Source organism: Rousettus aegyptiacus, unplaced genomic scaffold (assembly GCF_014176215.1).
Source record: "Rousettus aegyptiacus isolate mRouAeg1 unplaced genomic scaffold, mRouAeg1.p scaffold_m13_p_1, whole genome shotgun sequence".
Classification (NCBI taxonomy): domain Eukaryota; kingdom Metazoa; phylum Chordata; class Mammalia; order Chiroptera; family Pteropodidae; genus Rousettus; species Rousettus aegyptiacus.
Window position 1 is genome coordinate 30,610,434 of NW_023416284.1, and position 10,812 is coordinate 30,621,245.

At 41.8% G+C, this 10,812-nt stretch overlaps 1 long non-coding RNA gene across 1 annotated transcript; it reads right to left on the reverse strand.

The window, feature by feature from the left end:
- Nucleotides 1–461: 461 nt before the first annotated feature.
- LOC118612435 lies at nucleotides 462–10,035 on the reverse strand. The gene is made up of 3 exons (XR_004954885.1): nucleotides 7,975–10,035; nucleotides 958–1,062; nucleotides 462–735 (listed from the first exon to the last, which is right to left on the reverse strand). It is a non-coding gene; the product is annotated as an uncharacterized LOC118612435 (long non-coding RNA).
- Between the last annotated feature and the right edge of the window lie 777 nt (nucleotides 10,036–10,812).

Genomic DNA, 10,812 nt, shown 5'->3' on the forward strand with positions numbered 1-10,812 from the left:
GCAGTTCCTGGCCTCCCTCATTACTCATTGTCTGTTGCTGTCATTTATCAGGAGAGAAGGAGAGGGAGAAGGTGAGCCCGTAGATAGAAAAGAGCAAAGATCAGAGGGTGAATAATACATTAGTCTCCCTTTATCCATGGGGATACATTCCAAGACACCCACTGGATGCCTGAAACCACAGATAGTACTGAACACTCTACATACTTTTTTTCTTATGATACATACCTATGATAAAGAATAATTGATAAATTAGGCACAGTAAGACATTAAGAACAATAATAATAAAATAGAACGATTATAACAGTATACTGTTATGTAAATGTCTTATCATACTTTATGAATAACGTGAATATGTTGGACAAAGGGCTGTTTCATGTCCCTGTCAGGATACAGTGGGATGGCACAAGATTTCATAAACTACTCAGAACGCATGCAATTTAAAACTTATGAATTGTTTATTTCTGAAATTTTCCATTTAATAGTTTCAGACTGCTGTTGTCTGTGGCAACTGAAACCACAGAAAGTGAATCTGTGAATAAGAAAAGACTGCTGTGTCTTTATGTCCTAGGGCTTCACTTCCCAGGAAGTGGGAAACATTGGTTAAGCAGAAGTAATTCCTCCTCTCCGGTACATGCAGCAGAGAAGGGGATGAGTGATTTACTGCCCAGAGCCTCAGCATCTTCCCAAGGGAGGGTCCTCAGAGGCAGCTGGAGCCTGCAAGCTCCATGTTTTTTTCTTTGGGGGAAGGAGTCTTCTTTTAGCAGAGCCCAATTCACATCTTCTGCCCTAGTCTTGTCCTCGTCCATTCACAGATATGCTTGCAATACATATGGTCTGATTGGTTTTTTATTAGACACTAACCATGGTATGGAGGGGTTCATTTTTCAATCTATCTGTGCTGATTTTAATTGCCTGATTTCATTTGGGAGTTTTGATCATGGAGAAACAATCACCCACCTTTGGTTGTGTCAGACAAAGTCTTTGTCAGTCCCAAAGTCAATTCCAGATGCTCAATCCAAAGTCTGCAAATTGCTGTTTCATCTCTTGTAGTGATCAATGTTCCTTTGAACAACACGAAAGTTACACATTTATAAGATTTTAAGTAATAATATACGATTGAAGCTGAACTCTGAACCCTTTTTATTGCACTAGATTTCTTATTCACCAATTCAACCCGATGTCCAGGACAGAGGGTGGAGAGTTTACTGTCTACTGTGGGTGTCAGACTGGTGAACTAGTATTACCGACCTGGATAACACAAAGTCCTCTAGCCTCTGAGGTCACCCTGCTACTCAAATAGAACCATCTGGGACCTATTTGCACACATGATGGGAAAACTAGCATGACCCTTGCAATATTTCAGAGAGTCCAGGGGTTTGTGTTTATCCTGAGGACCTTTTGGTATTTGTGGTGGTTTTAAATATGTTTACAAATTCTTTAATACTCTTCCTATCAAGAAGTGGAGTCTAATTCCCCTCCCCTTGACTATGTGCTGGACAGCATAATTTGCTTTTAATAAACAGGATAAAATGAAGGTGTTGCTGCTCGATGCCTGAGACTGGATCATGCAAGTGTATGGAGCTTCTGTCAGGCTCTCTCTCTTTGGAAGCTTCCTTTTGGAACCTAGCTGCTATGCTGTGAGAAAGCTCAAGCCACATGGAGAGGCCACAGGCAGGTGTTCTGGCCAATAGCCTCGGGTGAAGTGCAGGTGACATATGAGTGACACATGAGTGAGAAAGACTTTGAGATGACGCCAACCCCAGCCACTGTCTGACTGCAACCACTCTTTATGCCCTGGCAGTACTTTCCCTTCTCTCTGTTTTTTTTTTTTTTTTAATTAAAAAAATTTCAATTACAGTTGACATTGATTATTGTATTAGTTTCAGGTGTATGACATAGTGGTTAGTCAGTTATATAACTTACAATGTGATCTGCCCCCAATATGTCTTGCATCCACCTGACACCAGGTATAGTTATTACAATATTATTGACTATATTCCCTAAGCTGTACTTTGCATCCCCACAACTATTTCGTAACTGCCAATTTGTATTTCTTAATCTTTTCACTTTTCCAACCCCATCTGGTAAACACCAGTTTTTTCTCTGTATCTTGAGTCACTTCCTGTTTTATTTATTTTATTCTTTAGATTCCATATATAAACGACATCATATGGTTTTGTCTTTCTCTGTCCAACTTATTTCACTTAGCAGAATATGCTCTAGGTCTATCTTTGTCATTGCAAATGGTCACACTTGATTATTTTTTATAGCTGAGTAATATTCCATTGTATATATGTATCACACCTTTATCCATTCATCTTTTTTTTTGAGCACTTGATCCATTCACGTTTAAAGTAATTATTGATAAGTGTAGTTCTTGCCATTTTGTTAATGGATTTCTGAATGTTTTTGTAGTTCTCTTTTCTTTCTTTATTCATAATCTTGCTCTCTTCTCTTGTATGTTGTTGACTCTCTGTAGTGTTGTGTTTGGATTCCTTTCTCTTTATTTCTTATCTATCTCCTATATTTTTGGTTTGTGGTTACCATGTACTTCATATACACCATGCTATGTTTATAGCAGTCTGTTTTAAGTTGATAGTTACTTAAATTTGAACACATTGTATAATCGCTACCATTTTTACTCACCACCTCCATGTCTATGTTTTTGTCATTATTTTTTACTTTGTGCGTGTGCGTGTTTGTGTGTATCCCTTAACTTACTAATGTAAATGCACATGCAACTCCTGCTTTTGCCTTTTATCCTTTGTGTTAGCTTTAGTGTTGGTTGATCCATTGCTTTTATTATGTGTTTACCTTTGTCAGCGAGAATTTTTTTTCTTTGTGATATTTTCTAATTCATATTTTTTCTTTTTCTTTTCTTCATAAAGAAGTCCCTTTAACATTTCTTGTAATCCTGGTTTGGTGGTGATGACTCCTTCGGCTTTTTTTTTTTGGTCTGGAAAACTCTTTATGTGTCTTTTAATTCTAAATGATAGTCTTGCCGGATACAGTAATCTTGATTGCACGTCCTTGCTTTTTTATCACTTTAAATATTTCCTGCCAGTCCCTTCTGGCCTGCAAAGTTTCTGTTGAGAAAACAGCTGACAGTCTTACAGGAACTCCCTTGTATAAAACTTCTTTTCTCTTGGCTTTTCAGAGTCTCTCTTTGTCTTCAAACTTTGTCATTTTAATTATGATGTGTCTTGGTGTGGGCCTGTTTGGGTTCATCTTGTTTGGGACTCTCCATACTTCCTGGACTTGTATGTCTATTTCCTTTGCTAGGTTAGGGAAGTTTTCCATCATTATTTCTCCAAATAGGTTTTCAATCATTTACTCTCTCATCTCCTTCTGGTACTCCTTTAATGCAAGTGTAGTTATGTTTGATGTTGACCCAGAGGTCCCTTAAACTATTCTCTTTTTAAAATTCTTTTTCTTTTTGCTGTTCTGATTCGGTGTATCCTTCTACCTTGTCTTTCAGACTGCCGATCCGACCCTCTGCTTCATCCAAACTCATCCACCTGATGAGTACTTTTCATTTCAGTTATTGTATTCTTCATTTCCAACTGGTTATTTCTTTATATATATATATATATATATATATATATATTTCTGTTTCTTTTTCTATGTTTCTCATCTTTTCATTGAATTCTCGCTGAATTCATCTACTCTTCCTCAATGCTCATTAATCATCCTTATAACCAGTGACTTGAACTCTGAATTTAGTAGATTGCTTGCCCCTGTACCTTAAGTCAGAAACAGGCTCAAGGGCCTGAGAGCACTGCCTAACCCCACCACCCTGCTTCCTCTGCTAGAGGAAACCACTGCAGGAGGCAACTCAGCCAGCTTGTCCGGGTAGATCTACAGGCCAAGGGTTAGAGGGCCTGCTTTGGGGCACTAGAGAATAAACAGATCAGAAACAGCTATGGGAAGGGGTTTGGTTATGATTTAGAAAGGCAGCTACAGAGCCAAGAGCTGAAGATGAGTAAGAGATAGCCAGACAAAGAGGGGCGTGGGAAGGGTATTTCAAGTAGAGAGAACAGCAAAAACAAAGACCTAGAGGTAGAAGAGTAAAGAGAATATTCCAAAGTTGCAAGTTCAGGATAGCTGTAATGAAGGTGCCATGAGATGAAGGGTTTAAGAATAGAAGAGAAGGAAATAGAATGCAGGGCTGAGCAAGGCCAGAAACCTTTCCCATATAAGGAAGAGAATGGCATTGGGCACTTCAGGTGCCCAGAGTGGAATGAGCAAATAACAGGAGAGGGAACTATTTGAATCACGGCACTGCCCTATCAAGAAGCTATCAAAGGAATTGCACCTCTTACCCTTGGGGTGAGAGACATACCCTTTGCCACCTAGGCTTGCACAGCTGGTTCCTACAGGTCACTCTGGTTTTCCATTCCCACTTGCACCCTGCAGTTCCCTCTTTATCTCTTGCTCGTCATGCCTAGGACAACCTTGGTAGTGCTGCTGTGGGTTTCTCTATTTGTGTAATGTTCTCACCAGCTCAAATGTTACTTATTCCAGGAAAATTTCAATGACTTGCCCTTGCAACATCTCTCTCTTTTCTCTGCCCCAAGATCCCCAATGCCGGCCTCCATCCTAGCTGAGGTTGCACAGTTTTATGATTATATAACGAGAAGGGCTTGCGTGTTATTTTTTAGTCATCTACAATCCGAGCTAATTGGCTTAAGATGAAGGACAAGTTGTTCTCAGGGAAAGAACCATTGTTGTTGTTGTTGGAGAAAGAGCATAAGAGGTATATTTTGATAAAATTCCTCTGGTCATAGGTTGGATATGAGCCCGTGAGCAAAGCCACTTGCACCCTGCAGTTCCCTCTTTATCTCCTGCCCGACCCTCTGCTTCATCCAAACTCATCCACCTGATGAGTACTTTTCATTTCAGTTATTGTATTCTTCATTTCCAACTGGTTATTTCTTTATATATATATATATATTTCTGTTTCTTTTTCTATGTTTCTCATCTTTTCATTGAATTCTCGCTGAATTCATCTACTCTTCCTCAATGCTCATTAATCATCCTTATAACCAGTGACTTGAACTCTGAATTTAGTAGATTGCTTGCCCCTGTACCTTAAGTCAGAAACAGGCTCAAGGGCCTGAGAGCACTGCCTAACCTCACCACCCTGCTTCCTCTGCTAGAGGAAACCACTGCAGGAGGCAACTCAGCCAGCTTGTCCGGGTAGATCTACAGGCCAAGGGTTAGAGGGCCTGCTTTGGGGCACTAGAGAATAAACAGATCAGAAACAGCTATGGGAAGGGGCTTGGTTATGATTTAGAAAGGCAGCTACAGAGCCAAGAGCTGAAGATGAGTAAGAGATAGCCAGACAAAGAGGGGCGTGGGAAGGGTATTTCAAGTAGAGAGAACAGCAAAAACAAAGACCTAGAGGTAGAAGAGTAAAGAGAATATTCCAAAGTTGCAAGTTCAGGATAGCTGTAATGAAGGTGCCATGAGATGAAGGGTTTAAGAGTAGAAGAGAAGGAAATAGAATGCAGGGCTGAGCAAGGCCAGAAACCTTTCCCATATAAGGAAGAGAATGGCATTGGGCACTTCAGGTGCCCAGAGTGGAATGAGCAAATAACAGGAGAGGGAACTATTTGAATCACGGCACTGCCCTATCAAGAAGCTATCAAAGGAATTGCACCTCTTACCCTTGGGGTGAGAGACATACCCTTTGCCACCTAGGCCTGCACAGCTGGTTCCTACAGGTCACTCTGGTTTTCCATTCCCACCTGCACCTTGCAGTTCCCTCTTTATCTCTTGCTCGTCATGCCTAGGACAACCTTGGTAGTGCTGCTGTGGGTTTCTCTATTTGTGTAATGTTCTCACCAGCTCAAATGTTACTTATTCCAGGAAAATTTCAATGACTTGCCCTTGCAACATCTCTCTCTTTTCTCTGCCCCAAGATCCCCAATGCCGGCCTCCATCCTAGCTGAGGTTGCACAGTTTTATGATTATATAACGAGAAGGGCTTGCGTGTTATTTTTTAGTCATCTACGATCCGAGCTAATTGGCTTAAGAGGAAGGACAAGTTGTTCTCAGGGAAAGAACCATTGTTGTTGTTGTTGGAGAAAGAGCATAAGAGGTATATATTTTGATAAAATTCCTCTGGTCATAGGTTGGATATGAGCCAGTGAGCAAAGCCACTTTAGATCTCTGTGTAAGATGTTTACTTCCTAGAAATCTGCTCTCTCTGTGCACCACTGTCTCCTTCCCTCCCCTTCCCAATCCCCACTCAGACAGCTAGATGTGAAGCTCTTTGCCAAGAGTTAAATTCTTGATTTGGGGTTTCAAAAGCCAAGACCTTGAGTTGTGAAAACCCAAGATCTTGAACTTCAGAAAAGATGGAGCATAAACTCTATGAGAGAGAAAATGTGGTGAAGAAAAAGATGAAGACTCTGACTAGTCCCTGAGAAAGATCCTTGTGTTTGTTACCTATGATGGGAACTCAGAGAGCAAAAAAGGGTACATGTCCCTGCCAGGTCAAGCCTAGGCAAGCAGCACAGCCCATGTAGCTCTGGAAAGGTGACAAAGAAGGGGCTTCGTGGTGCTTCTAGGCTGATGGGTCTTAACAGCCTAACAGCAAGGGAGCAAATGAGTGTTCTGTGCACCAAAATGGGGTTCAGGAACAGCTGGGGAGGAGTCGGACCCAGAGAGACTGTGGTTGGAAATGAGGGAAGACACAGTGATCACCTCCCATGAATTGATGATAAGCATGAGACAGAACCATGTATAGCTGTGGGCATGCCTCTGAGAACAGACATTCCATACCCTAGCTTCACCAGTATTGAGGTTACTCCAAGAACTTGACACGAACCTGTTAGAAGGAATGATTACATACCTGAAGTCTTTATGGGTCTGATTTTACTGTTTGTTGTTTCTTTTGGATTTGGCTCACAGTGTCTTAGTGTGTTTTGTGGGTTTTCTCTAAAGCTGTCCTTCATTTTTGGATTGTTTTCTTCTGGGATTTTTTTTGAGGACTATATTAAATGTGAGTTTCTGATAGTAAGATTTGCATGTATTTTTTTCTAGGAACTGGAGTCCCCCTTTTTTATTACTTAAAACGCCAAAGCTTTCTCAGCTATGGCGCAGATAGACTGTGCCTGTCTTAGGCGACCCTTCACAGGCCTGGGCCTTACCCGTCATTGGCACATGAAAGTCTTGCAATCATGCCCTGTTTTAGGTTGGTCCCAGCCCTGAAGGATTCTTACCCATCTTTGACTACCAGCCTCTGCAAATGGGAGATGTATAATTATTTTATAGCTCAAACCTGGGCCTGGAGCCTGAGACCATGCATCTCTGCACAAATCTTCAGCAGAGAATTGAAGAAGTATTTCATCAAAGGTGGAAGCAGACATAGGCCTATAATTATGCAAAGGCCCAAGGCTAAAGCCGAGAAAAGCAAATGACCCAAAGGAGACCAGGATGGTAGAAAACTTTTCAGGTGTTGTAAGAATTTTGAAGCCTCTTCAGCTGCATCAAACTGAGGGGGTCCCGCATCCTGCAGCCCCTGAATTTCTCTATGCAGCTGTGCTAAATCTAGGGATGTGTTAGCATCATGCCAGACACCTTGGAGATGACAGCGCACGCGATCCCATCCATGTTGACTCTCATTATAAATTTTTGAGGTGACACAAATCCACTGATATGCTGCATGGCATTCTAAATGAAATCTCACTTTTAAACCTTGGATTTCATCTCCTAAATACATAACTAAACTGTATAAGGCATCAAGCTTCTGTTCTAACTTGTTATCAATATTTTCCTGGGTCCCCAAAGCTACTGTAACATTTTTAGACAAATTATTAACATAATGAGCAGTTTGAACAGTTTGAGATAAAGCGACAGCAGCAGTAGCAGTAGTAGCTATAAGCAACACAAGAGCGGTAATTCCAGCAATAATCAATCCTATTACTCTTTTCTGTCTACTTAAAGCTCATTGATTTCTATTAATACCTGTAAACCTCGATCTGCATACCAAGGTTCCGATGTGTTAACAGGTAACATTACAAAGGAGGGCTGATGAAAGACCATTACAATAGTTCCTTCTGGAACAAAAGAAATACAGTTAGTTAAAATGCAATCATAACATGTGACATAGAAATTTCTACCTCTCATAGTTACATTAATTCCACCTATCATCAATACATACAGTGGGGTTACACATGCAGTTATGTTTGTATCCACTATTTGAGGGATCCATCCCACAGGGCGTAGTTCTCCCATGGCTGCACCCAACTTCCAAATATAAGTTTGAGGAAATTCTGTATCTGTCCACCATAGTCCCACTGTCCAGCTGGTACGCGCTCCATGTCCTCCTATATTTCCCCATTCTCCCCCAGACCAGTCCAAGATGTATCGATCTGTTCCAGTCACATTATATCTGGCGGGAGCAGGGACATAGCATCTTTTCCAGCGAATAGTCCGACTGGAAAGCTCCTCCTCCTCACAAGGAGAAAAAGACTGGGGAGAAGGTGGAGGCGGGTTCACTTGTGCCCCCTTTGGGTAATTAAATCCGAAAAGCAGAGGCCTTTTTTCACTATCATTTCTAATTAAACTGGAACCGCACACTGGCAGTCATCCAGTAGTAGCTGACCAGCTTTTTGAAAAGCAGATAGGCAAACCAATGCCCGATCCTGTGTAGTTGAATCTCCTTTCTTCTCTTTTATCTCCTCGGCCCGTTGCTGGTTGGTCTAGCAATCACATGTCATTCACCTTTACCATAATTTCTGGACCTTCCCAGATAGACGAATGTAGAATGGGTGGATCAGGTACGTAGGCCCAATACAATTCTCCTTTAACCAGAGGACTCAACATCATCACCATTATCAGGAGCAATCTCTGGAGGGGGAGAGTTCCCCGCGAACCGGACCAATCTTTCTGGCAACCATCTGGCATTTTCAGCATCCTGTGGAAAAACACAAACATGCCCTCATCCCCATATTAGTACCGGATCAGGGCCATTCCATGTGGCCTTCCACCTCACCTGCGCGTATGTGGTCTGAGGTTTTGGATGCCAGAAACGCTCTGTTGCAGAAAATCCTCGAGCATCCAGAGTTAAAAAATTCAAGAGAAAAAGAGCATAATTTAAACTGTTTTGTGGAGAGACAGGGTATAGCTCTCCCTTTTTTATTTTATTTAATTGATTTTTAAGAGTACCGTGAGCTTGTTCCACTATTCCTTGACCCTGAGGATTATAAGGAATGCCTGTTTTATGCATGATAGAGAGTTGTGAGCAAAAACGCTGGAATGCCTGACTAGTGTATCCTGAGCCATTATCAGTCTTAATCACAGAGGGTTGGCCTATCATAGCAAAGCATCTGAGGCAGTGAGAAATGACATGTTTAGTAGCCTCTCCAGATTGAGCTGTAGCTACGTGTCAACCGTTACATGCACGTGCCTTAGCTTTCCAAATTCTGGAATATGTGTAACATCCATTTGCCATAACCGGTTAGGCTTCAAGCCTCGCGGGTTGACGCCATAATGGGGTACAGTGTGATGTTCTGGGCATGTAGAGCACTGCCTAACAATTTGACGAGCTGCCTCCCTGGGAATATTGAACTGCCTTTTCAAACTTTGACTATTTTGAAGATGCAATGCATGTGACTGTTGGGCAAGCTCCAACTGAGTGAGACCTATTACCTGAGTAGCTTGATCAGCAAGAGCATTTCCCTCTGATAAAGGTCCTGGGAGTCCTGAATGTGCTCGAATGTGACCCACATAATATGGATGGACTTGTGCATCCAAACATCTTTGCACTTGAGAAAAAAGTTCCTGTACCTGATTATTTGCAGTGTCAATGTAAGCCACTGTTTCTAATACCTGTAAAGCTCTAGCAATGTAATGACTATCTGTGCATAGGTTAAAAGAACAATGAGCCATAAGTGTAAATACGGCAGCCACTGCTCTCAGCTTTACAATTTGAGCTGAGGCAGGAGGTGTATGCAGTATGTGTGGCTGACCTTGAATCACATAAGCAGCAGTGCCATTAGAAGACCCATCAGTAAAAATTACCTGAGTATCCTTTATAGGAGTTGGTCTCATAATCCTAGGAACCACTGAAGCATGGTTATTGACAAATTGTAACAATCCGTCTCTTGGAAAATGATTGTCTATAACTCCGGGGTAGTGGGCAAAGGCAATAGCCCGTGCATCCTCATTCCGAAATAACCAGTCTATCTGTCGTTGGGCCAAGGGAACGCCAATTAGAGAAGGCTCTGCTCCGAAATGTTTGCGAGATTCTTCTCGAGCCAGTTGTACCAAACAGGCGACAGAGTCACAATAAGGTGTTAACACCCTAGCGGGTGACACAGGCAAATGCAAGCAAAGCGGAGGACCTCTCTTCCATGACACCGCAGTGGGCGTGCGTGCGGTAGCTAGGACATGAGCGGCCCATCCCTGGGAGTAGTCGACGTAAGTCTCCTGTCCTTGCTCTATAGCCAGTTCTACCTTCTGTAAGGTGAGCCGACCATTTTCTGTTAATTCTCTTTTAGATGTAGGAGCAGGGTCCCCCTTGAGAATGTCAAACAGAGGTTTTAATTCACCCGTGGAAATTTTTAAATATGGTCTAAGCCAATTAATATTACCCAAGAGTTTCTGAAAATCATTCAAAGTTAATAGCTGGTCCTTTCTCAACTGAATTCTCTGAGGCAATATAGTCTTTGGGTATAATCTAGAATAAGGATAAGGAGGCTCTGTCTGCACCTTTTCTGGAGCAATAACTAATTCTTGCTTCTCAAGAGCTTTTCGAAGGTGAGCATAAGCTGCTAGAAGTAGTCCTTCCTCTTTTTCTGC